Raw genomic sequence first — 16,850 nt, 5'->3', positions numbered from 1 at the left:
TAACTAGATACCCATGCTGGATGAGTCCACAAATTCCCTGCTGTACTCAGTGTAGTGCACACCTTGTACATGGAAAGTTAGAAAGTTTAAATGTCACTATTAGATGCCTGCATTTGCATTCTACCAAGAAAAGCTTTATGGTGCAGTTCATTCCTCTTTCCTTTGATTAAGAAATATTAACCAGTTCTGATAAAACAGATGCATCAGCGCTAATCTTGTCACTGGCTGCCATTGCTTACAGGCTTGCAGTAAATGTTAAACCACACCCATTACAGTCCACTATTGCCTCTTTCTCCTCAAATGACATTACTCTCTGACTGGGAACAAACATTTCAGTCTGAAGCTTTGTGAGATGGATTTGTTTGATGAAAGACTTAGCATCTGGCCGATCAATTTGCTTTGCAAAAGTGAGTATTAAAAAAGCAGCACAACAGCATCCGGGTAATGTGGGCAATGTTCTAGACGATTCTCTGCTTTGCTTTTCTTTATCCAGGGCATAGCAACGTCATGTGGGCATAGCTTACATGTTCGTCCATCAGCAACTCACTGATCAGCTGTGCAGGTTCACTGTGAATGGCTATGGCAGTTTGAATTTTGCGTGGTACACTGGTGGTTCCGAGCTTCAGTGTGGCTCTTTTCATGAGATGTTTTTGCCCTTCACCTGACCTGCTTCAGCCTAAGTTTATGATTGTTACAGGTGAGACTTAGTTGTACTGTAAACTGGCATATGCAATAGTTGCAACCGCTGTAGAGATTAGCTTGGATGTAGTTGTAGAAAAGCAGAAGTTTAATCAGACCTACACCACATTTCTTTATCAAAACAAGCAAAGAGCCACAACAAAAACTTCTCATGGCAGATTAGATGTTTTTGCTCATCTCATGATTGGCTTTTGCATGAATTTTAGCCTCTGACAAGCTCTGCTGTTCAGACATTTCAGCAGCCTTGCCTGTAGAGCTCAGCTCAGGCGGCTCATGTCTACTGCCACATTTTGTCTTGTGGCTCTGATAACCCGTCATGAATGTGACAGAATGTTCATCCAATTACCTCCTGAGAATTTTTTGAAAAGTCCTACCCTTTCCAAATGCTCTGTATGGGAGCTTTCCCAGATGGATAAAATACATTCATGCAATGGAAATATAAAACAGTCTATCTGATGTGTCAGGTTAGGTTGTTGGGGATGGGGAAAAGTTTGTATGATAAATCTTTAGATAGACCTGCAGGCAGAAGGTATCATCAGAAATTTTTGTATGCATTGATTATTATCTCTACACTTCACAGAGAAGGGATTTTTTTCCTCAGGTTTCCTGATTTTCCATGTGTGAAGGTGATCCATATCACAAATAAATTCCAGCTTCATAGGAGAGTTTTGAGGCTTACTGCAATTTAATGTGTGGAAAGGTCAACAACCCCGGATAGAAAGCAGTACTGAATGACTGCTGTCTTGTTTTTGCTTGGGGGAGTATGTGTGCTTGAGAATCAATTTTTTATAAAGCTTCTTCAATTGTAAAGTAATCAGACAAATAAACCCTGCTTCATGTTGGCTTAAATTTCCACCAGAAATGTTCCCACTCTGGTATTTATTTCTTTCCATTTTAGCTGGAGATATAAAGCTAAGTGAATAACTGAGTACAGCACCTTCCGTTGCATACACTGCCTATAAAGAGTATTCAGCCCCTTGGATGTTTTACCTTTGTACTGATTTTATAAATCAATCAGGGTTAATATAATTTGGCTTATTTGACCTAAAAATGTTCTAAAACCACTCGTTAATGTCAAAGTGAAAACAGATTTCTACAAAGTAATGTCAACTGACTAACAAATATGCCATGTAAAATAAGCGACTGCATGAATATTCACCCTCTTTAAAGGGACTGACCTAATTCAACAGAGGTCCAGCCAGCTGGTGCCAGTAGTCTCACAATTAGTGAAATGGGGATCACCTGAGTGCAGTGAATGAGTCTCAAATGATTGTAGTATGTAGACACCTGTGTCTGGAAGGTCCAGGCACTGGTTAATCAGTATTCCTGGCTACCATGACACCATGAAGACAAAAGAACACTTCAAGCAAGTCAGAGAAAAGGTTATTGAAAAGTAGAAGTCAGGGGATGGATACAAAGCAATTTCTAAGACACTGAACATCCCCCAAAGTCAGGGGCGTTGCCAGACCCTTTTACTGGCAAGTGCCCCACTATAAATGAGCTGTGCCCCAGTATCAGGGGCTGACTGACCATCGGAAGCAGGGCCCGTTCTGGGCTTAGGTGATATAGGTGGTTAACCTTGGGCGCCACGCTGAGGGGGACGCCTTCATGAGCCTTGAACATTTTGAATAGGTCCACCAATGTAACAGATAAGTTCGCCTAGGGCACCAAAACGGCTAGAACTGGCCCTGATCTGACTTGAGTTCTGACTTGCCGTTGTTTATGTTATATATGTTTTTGCTTCTATGTTCAAAGTGTTTATAATTTTTAACATAAATATGTTCATACATTTATTAATATCTCAAGTAGTAGTTTTAGTAAGAGTGTGGCAGTGGGGTGGGGCAGTGTGTGTGTGGTGGTGGGGGGGATATAGTAGGGGGCCTGTGCCCCAGTAGAGCTTTATGCCTAGTAACACCCCTGCCTGCAGTTAAATCCATTGTCAATAAATGGAAGGACAACAACTGTTGCCCAGGTTCTTCCCGAGGCAAAGCTTTATGGGAGAGTATAAAAGAGAAACCCACTGCTGAAGAAAACTCAGATTAAATCTGGACTTTAGTTTGCCAGAAGGCATGTGGGAGACTCCATTGTCAAGTGGAAGACTGGTCTTTGGTCTGATGGGACCAAAATGTGCATTTTAGCCATCAGGCAATACACTATGTTTGGTGGACACCAATCACTGCTCATCGCCAAATTCACACCATCCCAACTGTGTAGCATGTCGGTGGCAGCATCATGCTGTTGGGATGCTTCTCGGCAGACAACCTTGGAAGGCTTGCAAAGGTAGAGGGTAAAATGATTGCAGCAAAATACAGGAAAATCCAGGAGGACAATCTTATTCCGTCCGCAAGAGAACTACAGCTTGGGGGAAGATTTATTTTCCCAGCAAGAGAATGACCCAGAGCATACAGCAAAAGCTACATAGAAATGGTTTAGAGACAGCAAGGTGAAGGTTCTGGAGGGACCAAGTCAAAGCCCAGACCTCAATCCAATAGAAAATTTGTGACTGGACTTGAAAAGGGCTGTTCACGCCTGATCCATGGGAAACCTGGCAGAGCTTGAGCAGTTTAGCAAAAAAAAAAAAAAAAAAAGGAGTCAAATTGCAGTGTCCAGATGTGCAAGCCTGATTGAGACCTGTCCACACGGACATATTCTGTATATTTTTATTAAATTGGCATCACTTTGTAGAAATCTGTTTCACTGTGACATGAAAGAGTTGTTTTTTTTTGTCCAAAAAGCCTAATTATTTTGACCATGACTGATTTATAAAATTAGTTAAAGGGTTAAAATCCATGAGGGGTGAATATTTTTTAGGCATTATACAGTAGTGTTGTTGACCCCACCAATACAGACTTTGAATGGAGGTTTTAATCCATGTCTGCTGCCGTTTCTCTGTGAGCTTTTAAACTATTTTTTTTTGTGTCATGACTTTCAGGGATGGAAGGAGCTCTTGTGATTTTTTTCATGATTTTGACAGTTGGCAGTCTTAAATAACATAAAACTTTGGCATTTTGGTCATCTGATTGATTGTGCACACATCACTTCTTGCCCCCTATCTGGTGTTCTGTGGGTGACGTGGCATCATCTGAAAAATACTTTGAATGTCACTTATGCAATTGCCAAAATTCCAAAAGCTGTTTTTTTTTTTTTTTTTTTGCAGTATTCCTCTTGGCGTAGGCCACAGTTGTGTTTATATGCTCTCTGCCATGTTTGTGAGTCATCAAAGTATGGAACATCTGGTTCCCGGTCTGCTCGCTCTCATTGGCTATCGTGAGGTATTTTGTCTGAGGCAGCACAATCTGGCATCAAAAACATGTTGTATACTTACTAGTCCTGATTCAGGAGGCTCTGACCAATCAGGAGCAGTAAAATAATTGTATTGACACTGCACATTTGAGGATTATTTGGACATATAATCAGTTGTGACAAGCTTCAAACTGGGCCTAAAATTGGGCCTAAAATCATTTAGTGTGTGTATTTTTTAGTACATGCCAGGGGGATCCTCATTATAAGTCATGCATATAAGACATGGAGGGAGGTATATAAAGTTGGCATCAAATGAATCGAAATATTTAGTTCATGCACGGTTTAGAAATCACATCAGCATTTCTTCGGAGAATATTTTCCTGAGGGAAGGGATCTCCTTTAAACGGCAGAATGCATACGGCGAATATCGGAGGGGGAAACATCTGTTTAGGATGGAGCCCACATTCTGCAGAAGACATTATTTTTGTTCACTGGAGAATAAAAACACAAACAAATCCCGAAGACTGCCAAATTTAGCAACTAACCTTCAGCTAAAGCAGCAAGGAGAAAAGAGGCGCAGGGACAAGGCGTTGCTTTTCCTGTACACATAATATACACCTGCTGCATTTGTATTCATGGCACATGTGTTCTCAACGCCAGGTCTTTGTGCATCAAAACAAACAGTCCTTAGAAACAGTACATGAGGATGGAGGTGTCTGCGGGCCGTGTTGGTGGTGAGACATGTCAGGTTGCCTGCTAAGTATAGCCAGCAAAGAGAAAAGAGTGATTATGCAATGAGCGGGGTAAATCTGTTCCTCCGAGCTCAGATGCAGAGAACAGTGCTGTCTGTGCAAATAAACTCTGATGGGTAAGTGGGTCAAAATGATGGCAGTTCAAAACACTATGAAATTATCGTCTTTATCTATTCCCACCACTCTGCCATGATTACTGAGCAGGGTAGAATATTGACATTGAGATTCATGACTCTTGATTACCCATATTAACTCTCAAGGGCATGTAAACTAGTTACACCATGTTATTGATATTACTATCGATAGTGTTATGGATGATGTGCTGCGTATGGAAATAACAACATGCTTTAAATAACTCATGTTTTCCTTGCAAGGTTGACTCATGCCTTTGATGATACATGTCTCTGGGGAGCACACTACCTTGCACAAAATACAGCAAAATGTAAAAAAGAAAAATGCAATCCAGGCGAAAGAGGAAAATGTTTACCTTTATTTTTCTCATCCTAACTGAGGGGGCGCATTGGGAATTAAAAGATAGAAATGCTCCAAGGAAAGTGATGCAGAAAAAGCCCCGACATCCACAAAACTGCACTAGGTTAAGACGTAAAGGAAAGGGAAAAAAAACACCACTGCAGCATTATAATCTCTTACACATTAACTGTAATTTCACACAATATTTAGTAATAAATTTAAGTAATTAAACAGTTATTTTACCACACAGACACAGCTTCATTGGTACGACATATTATAGGAAGTGCCAGGGGAAATATAACAAATAACCTGCAGCGCACAGTATAGCAACAGGATATTACATCTAAGGAAGCAGTCTGCTGACTCAGGGAACCTCCGAGGCGGACCGCCTCTCCTGCCTCACAAAGGCTCAATTGATCCAGTCTGAGCAGCCGCTTGAATAACCAGATACTGGAAACAGTGAGGACAATACAGAGAGCCACGGATTCAAAGCCTCCACAGAGAAATGATCAAACTCTTCCTTTAACAGCACATTTTGTGTACAGGAGGATATTAATTATTGCTTTGCATTTACTTTGGTTTCTCAACAAATTAGAAAAATGAATGTGTGGCTATTTAAGGACACTGGCCTTCCTCGTTGTTTGGGTCTTCTTATGTGAAAGCAAGACTACATATTCAATGATTTTCATCCCTTTTTTTTTTGTTTTGTTTTCTTCCCCTGACCTCATTTAAAGACCTTGTAAAGTGGAATCCAAACTTGGTGTCTTAACACTCTAGATATGTTAGAATATGGTTGCCGTAAACATGTGAAAACACTGAGATCTACATACGGATTTTGGCCGTTAAAAAGTATTTCACCTCTTTCCTGGCTGGGTTTAATTTGGGCGGGGCAAATTTGTGGGCTGGTGATATCATGAGCCCACAGTGGGGAATGACCCCACCCCTCTAACACTACAATATAAAATCACAGAGCAGTTCATGTCAGTACAGTCTGTTATTAGCTGATGTCACTGCCTTTATTGAAAGTTAACAGTCAGTTAAATGCTGTTTTTCTGTTCATTGTGAGGTAAATTTGCCAAATCAATCAGCCACAGTGGTCTGTGGATCATTTAAAGCAGCGACACGTCGCTCTTTTGTGATGAGTTGTGGCACTTTTATGGCGTAATTTGAAACATTATTCCCCCAGAAAAGGGAAAAAGGAAAAATTTGACCTCAGAAATTTTACATTGCAAATAACATTGATCAGTTTGTTTCCCACACTTACACAGTAGGCTTTAATTGTCAAGCTTAATTGTCAACCTTTATTTTTGTCTTTTGTCTTTTATCCTGCTTTTTGCAATGAAATGCTTCTTTATGCCCATGTTCCCACCTTTTTGCTGATTTGTGCTCTTTTTAGCCACTGTTCACTCATTTTTTTACCACATTTTTGCCAATTTTTGCCACTTATTGCTGATATAAGCTTCCTTTTGCAATTAAATGCCTCTTTTTGCTCATTTTTCCCACCCTTTTTTTCTGATTTCTGCCCATTTTAGTCACTTTTTACTCATTTTTGCCATGCTTTTGCTACTTTTGGACCATTTTTGCCACCTGTAACTCATGTTTTTGGTCACCTTTTGGTTGACTGTGGTTTTAAAGACCCTGTAAAGTGAAATCCAAAGTTTTTGTCTTAACACTCTTGAAATGTTGAAATATGGTTGCTGTAAACATGTGAAAACTCTGAGATCTATATGAGACTGAATTCTGGATTTAGGCCATAGCACTCACCTGGAGCAGGGACTTCTGGTTCATTTTGTGCAAAGGAATTCAGTCTTGTACTCTTGTACTGTTTTATAATCATGTTTCATTACAAAGTTATAGTTATGCTTGTTTTGTTTAATGGTTCATGTTTTTAGGGGAAAATATTTTTCCAAGTATGACACCATGAGTGAGGGGGTTAATGCTGCAGACTACCCGTGTCCCGAGTGGGCGTGGTTTCAGCTCATTCAACAGACAGGCCCACACCATCCTGGAGCAGATTTTACTGCCTCATTTTTCATGATTTGAAGCTTAATTTTATAAATTTGGAGATGCTTTATGTGACTGAAATTTGACCTGGGGGTTCATAACACAGTGATCTATCATATGACAAACCTAAATACAGATTTATTTTTACTTTAGGGGGTCTTTAAGCTGTTACCTCAGGTTCTGTATGTAAAATCTGTGAGGAGTGATTAAGTCAGAGCCTGACGCCAAATATATCATGTTGCATAATAAATGCCTAAACAAACTATAATGTGAGATTATTGGTTGAAGTGTAGTTTTGTGATAATTTCAGCATTTTGTACATTCTTTTAAAAAATTACAAAATATTGTTTTCAATAACAATGTTTAAAAATCTTTTTTTTTTTTTTTTTTTTTGAGGTCCCTGTTTTCATTTCTGTTACGCCCAGCCTAGGGGACACTGGATGTAACATAAAAGTGACCACTCCTGTCTCACTCCCAAAATGACCCAGCACAAAAGGAACAAATAAGAGCTTGCAGTCTGTAAAACAAAATGTAATTGATTCTTTTCTTTTTTTTTTTAAATGCAACAAAGTTACCTCAGGACAGATAGCTAACATAACAAACAAAACACTCTTATAAATCAGATATCTTACTTGCCTTTAAACATAGAAAAATATACAAATCTAAACTGTCTCCCTAAACAAAAAACAGGAGAAAATTATCACCCAAGCTATTCTCCCCTATTTACATGGACTTCTTTTGCTTTTTAACTTTTAGTTAAATTTTTACAAAATCATTATTTACAATTATTCAATCTTCAGTTTCACACAAAAAACAAGCTGCTCTGTGGAGAACATTGGGAGCAAGGTAGGAGGGTTGGCATCTCCACTCCTGCAGTCTCCTTTTTGAAAGATCGGCCATCAGCTCCCAGTTAATTGGCAGCCATGACGCCACAGCTCTGCTCCAGTCAGCAGCTGGTGCGCACCTTCAGCTCCCGTCCAATCAGGAAGCACCACACCTGCACTCAGCAGAAAGTAGAGGACGCAGAGAGAGAGACGAAGGAAGAAAAAAAACAACACCACTCCTCTACACAATAACAAACAAAACATTAAATTATGACTCACAGTCATAAAATTTCAAAAAGGTGAGGTAGGACAGGAAAAAGTATACCAAGCATTTTCTGAGTGGTTTATATTGTCAAAAGAAAAGTACTAACAAATGGCAAAATAGCCATGGACTTCTCAGGGCTAATACTCCTGCCTTGTATAAACTATAACTATATGGAAAAAAGTATCCTGCTGCCTGAATATCACACCAACAGGGACTGTATGACATTGTGCATGGACTTTAGCCTGGAGTCGCCCCCCCACCCCCACCCCCCCACCACTATAATAGGCCTGGCTTGCAATCTCCATTCCAATTAATCCCAAAGGTCCTCCATGGGGTTGAGGTCAGGGCTAAGTGTGGGCCAGTCAAGTTTTTCCAAACTCATCAAACCATGTCCTTATAGTCCTTCTTTGTGGACTGGGGCAGTCATGTTGGAATAGAAAAGGGCCTTCCCCAAACTGTTGCCACAGAGTTGGAGGCACAGCATTGTCCAAAATGACCTGGGTCATCCCATTTCATAGGGCGACATTTCACCACTGCTTTTAGTAATGCTGTTCTGTGAAGTTAGGGCTCCCTCAAAAACAAGGGGGATAAGAATTAGAAAAGGGGGACTAAGCCTTAGTTGTCAAACTGTTAGCTGGCAGTTGCCGTGTAGATATAAAATTGGAATCCTATCTCTGAATGACTAGCATTTCAGATGAAATCAGTTAATAAATATTGTCAAAGTCTCTCTTGCTTACTTTGAACATCATGTCGCCTCAGCTGGCAGCAGAGTGTGATGATGCAGGAAATCAAAATAGCTGTCATTATACCTTCATGGTTAAATTTTAGCACCGTCATTACCCATCAAAAAGAAAAAGATGTTTATGGGCTCAGAGACTGATCAGGGAGTGATGACCTCTGAGGTGTCACCGGTACAAAAACTCTCTGTTCAACTTGATTCATGCTCCGTCCACTCTGAGTCATGGCTACTCCCCATCCAATTACCATCCTATAATATATCAAGGGAATAGCAGCCAGACTGTACAAAGCCAGACGTGAGTAGAAGACACCAGCATGTAATGGACAGTGTTGGCGTTTGGTTGAGATCACACCACAAATGTAATGATTTAGTCAAAGGGGGGCTGGGGCGACTGATAACTGGGTCAAAGGGAGGATGTGCTTGATCCTTTTCCCCTGATCCTACGGCTATACCTTGGCTTCAATTATTTTGGTATTCCTTTAAAGGAAAGGCAGGAAAGAAAATCTATTAAATCAGTAACAGGGCGAAAAAATGAGATTCATCTAGTCAAGGCTATCAGAAACTGCTCCCCCTGCTAATGGGTTACTTGAATTAATATTCATAAGAGAATCTGAGCTAGAATCAGTGTATTGGATGTGCAGGTCAGGATAAATGTGTCAGGGATAATTGCTTATGGAAGGCATTAAAGATATTACGCTTCAAAGGTGGACTTCATTTAGGGCTTGTACATCTGAGGGGAGACGTTAGGAACAAGTTCAGATATGTAGGGGGGGTGAATTCTTGACAGATCTGCAGGGAGTTTCCAGGCTGAGCTGCAGATAACAACTTTAAAATGAAGCTCAGTGTTATACAGTCTCATATGCTACACTTTTTATATTCAGTTAGAGTCTGACAAGATGTCAGGGGGAAATTATGAAGGTATAAATGCCACCTACTGTCTGTTTGAAGCAAAGATTTCATGCCTTATATGAACCATCAGAATTTACTGTCATTTTCTATCAACTTCTCCCTCCATGCAATGAAACAGTGAGGGACTTACCCTCAAAAAGTTGAAGATTTCCATAGTTCCCAAGCTCTCAGATAAACTTAAAGTTTATTACTTTACAGAGGGCATGCTATGCTTCAATTTTCACCACTTATCTGGAGCTAATTTCTGCCAATAGAATAGATTTTTCTGTCATTGCATACTGCAATGAGGAATTTGCCATACTTCTCTAAAAACAAATCATTAATCACTTCCATCCACAAAGGTTCTAAATATAGCTAAATAAAAAAATAGCATGATGGGAAATCGTGTGCATTTAGCAGTCTTTTGTGTTACCAACAAACTGCATACAAATCATTCCCCTTCCTTGATGTATTCCTGACATGTGCAGCACAATGCAGCTTAGTACAGAGCAGATGGATCATGAGATCAGAAGTTCATAGAGGAATAAAGAAAATAACATACAAACAGCCGGGTACGTGGCCAATCTGAGGTTGATTTGTTGTGCTTTTGCTTCCTGTTTTGAGACAATTTTGATAGAATAATGCTGCACTATATAGACAAAGGTATTTTGCAGCCTGACCATTGCACAAATCAGAACTAATGATATTGTGTTCAAGAACATGCACTCTAACATGCACTTGGACCCCCTTAAGCTGTCTTATGACCACTCAACAGTCACAGAGTTACTCTGATGGCCACTCAACAGTCACAGTTTGTCTGATGATCACTCAACAGTCACAGAGTTACTCTGATGATCACTCAACAGTCACAGAGTTACTCTGATGGCCACTCAACAGTCAGAGTCACTCTGATGGCCACTCAACAGTCACAGAGTCACTCTGATGACCACTCAACAGTCACAGAGTTACTCTGATGATCACTCAACAGTCACAGAGTTACTCTGATGACCACTCAACAGTCAGAGTCACTCTGATGGCCACTCAACAGTCACAGAGTCACTCTGATGGCCACTCAACAGTCACAGAGTCACTCTGATTTGCAGGCTAAATTCGGACAACCTTTAGTCAGGTTGGGGAGGGAAAAATTTACTCCTAACACACCACAGGATAATCTTAAGAACCATTCAATTTCCTGGCCTTTGCTTATTTTGGTGGAAGGGGGGATTCAGACCAACAGTTTTGTTTTTCACATTTGTCCTTTATTTTGACAGGGAGAACTTTCTGAGACCAAGGTCTCTTTTTGAGGAACAAGGGCCAGCCTATAAACTGATACAGGTGCTGAGGAGTATAATATCATATCATCTGCGTAAAGATTAACTTCACAGTACTTTAAGTGGACTCAAAATTGATCCCTGGGGTACTGCTTTGCTGATCAGTTGGCATGCTTATCGTGTGGCCCGCTTAAGTCAACATTTTCTTTGGCTTCTTGTATCTTTACCCTCTTTACACCTTGCCTAAGATGGGAAGACACCAGCCATATGTGTGTTTAAGGACAGTGCAGTTGCACTCACAGACTCAGTGGGCACCAAGGCACACCAAACTGAAGTCTTCCATATTGTCTGTGGCAGTGTGGAGTTGAGTTGTGTTGGGACAGCGTTTACGCTCAGAATAAATGCGAAGGGATAGTTTAGTATTTGTGAAGGGGTTTTTTATGAGATACTTATCATGGTAAAGTTTAAAGTCTAAAAGTAAGTGTTGGGATTTCCTCCAATATATTCCAATGTTTATTTCCATTTTTTTTAACTTACATTTTTTAAATTTCTTGGGGCAAGTATTAGCCCCTCTATTGTCAATAAAACGGCTGAGCTAACCAACATCTTCTATGGCTAATATTGACAGGTACTTCATACAAACTCCATTTAAGGAATGCCAAACTATCCCTTTAAATAATCTGTGTAAACTAAGATGAGTTTGATTACAGCTGCATGACAATAGAAAAAAACTGACCTCTACTGGGATGCGGTGTGATCCATCCGGTAGACCAAACCCCAGCATGTGTTCCTCTAATCCAAGTTCATTTCAAAAGACACTAGAATGTTAAGTTATGCAATATGCATATCTGATACTTCACAGCTGAATAAATGATCTCCTCAGAGCATCTCTAACTGCAAAATACCACTCAATAGAGATGAATAAACAATGTTTGCACAGCCAGCAGCAAAAAAACTACATCCCATGATAACAACATGGAGGCTTTCATGCATGGCTACATATTTTATAATATTTTGGCAGGTGGAAAACCCTGAGTTAACTTGTACAAGCCAGAACATTCAGCAGAAGGAACTGTTGCAAAATAAGGCACAAAAAGAGAGAGTAACTAACCCCTACAGCCACACAGGAAGGAGCCGCTTTAGTGATATTAATTCAGTCCAGAGCTGGTTTGGGGTTATGGGTGACTCCTGGCAAGCTTCCTTTTGTTGCACTGAATTCCATTAGAAAAAGTGTTTTTAGCTGATGCAAAAACAAAACAGAAGTATAAGCCAAAGCTGGGGCCAGAAACGTTGCTTTGGAGAGGTCTTTATGAGAATTGAAGTCAATAATGGCAACAAAAATAAAAATCTTATTCAACTGCAAAGCAGCAAGATAACTGAGTAAGAGGGGGAAGTGAAGCAAAGGGCCTATCCTTGTTTTTCCTAGGGGTGAGACTGTAGGTGGGATTATGGGTAGAACTTCCAGCAATACAGTAGAAGCTGGCATAAATACATTTCTTTAGTGGCTACCCACAAAGAGCAGTTATTTTGAAATAAATTCTCTCAATTCTGCAAATACGGCTTCATTTTTGGAAAAAAAAAAAAAAATTAGATACTAAACTAAACCATAATTTCCATTGTAAATTATATTTTCTGTAATAGCCTTGCAGAGTTTGGGTTCCTCTTACACTATTCCTGGTTGTTCTGATGATTAGACAAAGCTACAATCGTGTCTTGAAGGGCTTGTGTTGTTTATCCTGCTGGCAACAAGTTATCTTTTGCTGTCTTGTGAGAGATTTCCTTTTTTCGAAAAATGAGTGAGACTCTGTTTGTATTTAACACCTCTGCTATGCACAGTGTGTGTGAAAGCGTGACCCAGGGTCAGCAGCATTAATGAGCAGACTCACAGCTACCAGGAGCAGATCACTCTTTATGGAAAATGTTCAGAACTCACAAGAAACTTTAAGAAATGTTTTTGTCTGTTATGTGCAAGATGCAGATTTATTTACTGGGCCATAGCTCAATAATGCAGCTGATTCACAATGTGGCAGATGAGCCTGTGTTTTTAGCTTTTAATCAGAGCGGTAGAGTGAAATTGACTCAGACACAGGCAGACATACAATGTTAAAAAGCTGTGGGCTCACGATAAATTAACATGCTGAATGTCAGCTGCCTGCTATATGATATGTTAGGAACTTTACCCATGCCTAAGCATCTAACAAAGATTGCATATTTCTGACAAGAGCATTCACTTCAACCCCAATTTACACACATGCAATCAATAACTGTTATCGGAGAGACAAATTGTTCTCTCTTAGTGTTTTAATATCTTAGCATTTGCCACTGGGCGTACACTCACTGGCCACTTTATTAGGTACACCATGCTAGTACTGGGTTGGACCCTGTTTGCCATCAGACCTTCATTTATTATTTGTGGCATAGTTTCAACAAGGTGCCAGAAACATTCCTCAGATTTCAGAAACATTAGAGAGCAGCTAGAAAGCACAGCAGTAACACCAAAGTGATTTTGCTTAGACTGATGCCAGAAAATGAACAAAAGCTCAGGTCAGACAGGTTGTTCCACAAGGATTTCTTTTATTTTTTGAGTGGAATAAATTCTGGTGCACAATTGTAAGGGAAGCATATCTGCTTATTACCTCCACCAAGGAGGTTATGTGATCAGCAGGGTTTGTTAGTTTGTTTGTTAGTTTGTTAGCAACATAACTCAATGGATTTTGATGAAATTTTCAGGAAATGTCAGAAATGGCATAAGGAAGAACTGATTAGATTTTGGGAGTGATCCGGATCACGGTCTGGATCCAGGAATTTTTTGAAGGATTCTTTACTACTGAGAGATAGGGCTAATGGTGGAGGTCAGCGCTCTCCGAGTGCTTTTCTAGTTTTGGCTAATTAAAAGATAAAAAGGGGAAACTGTATCATGTGAAGTTATGGAATGGACTTAATGATGAACTGAAAATTTGTAATTCTATGTTGGTATTCAAAAAGACTTGAAAATGTAAAATAATTAAAGTTTACAATGTGAATTGAAACTTGATGAAAATTGATTTTCTAATTTAAATCATCATGCATTTCATATTTCACTGTATTACTGGTTTACTTGGTTAATCATTTGATGGTAGACAAAAATAAGCCACTGGCTTCAGCCTGTTCTTTTCAGCTGCTGACAGACAAATTTGATGTAAAAATGATCTTATTTTATGCTTGTTTCTTATCAACATGTATGTAACCGAAATGAAAACATTCATTCATAAACATAGTTAAACTGTAAAGCAACTAACTAACTGTATATCTGGGTTATAGGCTGGTTTTATCCTGATAGTTAAAACTTTGACTCATTTTTGAAAGGATGGCGCTATGTCAAGAAAATCAGTATGCAGTATCCTCGGTGCTGGTCGCAAGGCTTAGATGCAAATGTTTGGGTGGATGAGTCCATGGAGAGCAGCCAGAGAACACCACTGAAGCAAAAGTGTGTTGATTTGGCTGATGCCAAAACAGAACAAAAATATAAGCCAATATTACGGTCAATAAACATTTTCAAATCTTTGTATTTTATGAAAATTTAGCATTTTATGGTTAATATGCAAGAGTAGGGACTGCATGTCTTTGTTTTTTGTCTAATTAACAGAGCTGAACAGAGCAAACATCTCATAAAAAATGTACTCTACTGTAAAGAGTCAAGCTCAAAGTCTGTCTGAATAAGAGGAGAGAGCAGTGAAGCAAAAGGCCTGTTTTCTTTCCCAAATTCCCTCTGCTGTCATTACACATCTAGGCATTACTATTCAGATTAATATTCATTTTTATGTTCTGCTCTCTTATTTTTTCGCAGTTTGCTCAACTGTCATTCATGTAGGTTTTAAAGATTAGATGCTGTCAAGAAAACCCAGTAAATAGTATATTCATGTGCGTCATCATGATTGGGTAACAAATTGTTGGGTAAATGAACCTCCACAGCATTTTCACTTAATTGTTTTTGCCCATCCTGAGTCCAAATCAACAACTTTAGCCAAAGCTGAAACTAAAAAAGTTGCATGCAAAAGTAAATCTGCATTTATATATACATACAGTGCTTAACAAATTTATTAGACCGCCACCCAAAGTAAGGTTTATGCCACAGCTGCCCTAAATTAACAGCATTGGTAATGACCAAAATCATTTTTTATGTTTCTGCAATGGTTAATACACCAATATGTAGGAGCTCTTTAACCCAAATGATATTTTTAATGCTAAAATATAATTATTATTGTTATCATGAATTTTCGAATTTAATAATTTACAAAAAAAAAAAAAGAAAAAATAGTAAAGCTCATTGTTATTTCTTGATTAATATGTCAAATTACAGTTATTTATTGCATTCCTGAACAGAAGAATGGGTTTTAGTGGTCGAATGTTATGCTTGATTAATTTCTGACTTCTCAGAGAAGCCCAATGAGCCGGCTCAAATTCGGGTGAATTCAGTTTGAAATTCCTCATTCCTGTTCAAAATGGTAAAACGTGGAGAGCTCACTGAAAATGAAAGAGTCCGCATTAAAGCACTCCATGATGATGGATGGTCTCTGAGACAAATATGACAGGTGGTCTAATAAATTTGTTAAGCACGTTTTTTTTGTTTGTTTGTTTTTTGTTAAATTACAACCCTGAAAATATTAAATGTGCTGTTAAGATTATTCAACTTGAATAAGCATCGGTTCCATCCATTACCTTTAAACCTTTTGCATCTGAAGTCACATTCTCCTCCATCCAGCCTGCACCAGGATGGCAAATGGAGCATGATAGTCACTAGTTCTAGCACTACATGAATACTTATTTACACAAATCCCACCTGGTAATCAGTGTAGTGCTGGTAGAGCCTTGTTTTGTGGTTTACTAAGATGGAGGGCAAGTCTGATAGGGTGCAGCTCCTCCATGTGGCCTTACTGTGTACTGCAGACATAAATGTTGTATTATATACGGCAGGATAGAAAATGTGAAAACTCATTAAGCACCAGTGCAGCATTTGGGAAGGGCAGGACTTTTCATAAACTTCTTGAAAGTTGATTGGAGGAATGTTTTGTCACATTCATGACTGGCCAGTCAGAGCAACAAGATAAAATGAAATTGTGTGCATGTGCTTCTCTTGAGCAATAGGTTACCACTTCCAAATATTGTTTATGGCAGAGCTTTTTAGTGAATGATATCGATGCCAGTTCTGATTAAATTGCCACTTTCCTACGGTTACATCTGAGCTAATAGCTACTGCGGCAGCAGCTATTGGATACACCAGTAGACCCCACCCGTAACGATCACCAATCCATGCCGAAACAGGCCGGGAGAAGAGAGAAAACATCTTTCCTATCATAAAAAGCTGCTGGTGTTGTTTGTATTGTTTGTTTCATGCAGACACTTGGACCACTTTTGGCAAAACTGATGCTATACTACAGCTATATCCAAGGTTATCACCACACTGGAGGCAGCCATTGCAAACAACTGAGTACAACCAAACCCCGCCCACTGCCTCATTCTTCCCAAATTATGCTGATTGGCCCAAATCGTGCTCGGTTCGGCACATCATGGATTTGCCTGATTGCAGAGATGGAGCCTGGCAAATACATCTGCTTTGCAAGGTTAACTTGACTACACCAATGGGGACAGGCTAAGCACTGCACCACCAAGAAGCTTATGGTGCAACTACAGTAGATAATAAGATATGGAGGCAAA

Source organism: Cheilinus undulatus, linkage group 6, assembly GCF_018320785.1.
Source record: "Cheilinus undulatus linkage group 6, ASM1832078v1, whole genome shotgun sequence".
NCBI classification, from domain to species: domain Eukaryota; kingdom Metazoa; phylum Chordata; class Actinopteri; order Labriformes; family Labridae; genus Cheilinus; species Cheilinus undulatus.
This window is presented reverse-complemented; position numbering follows the sequence as displayed.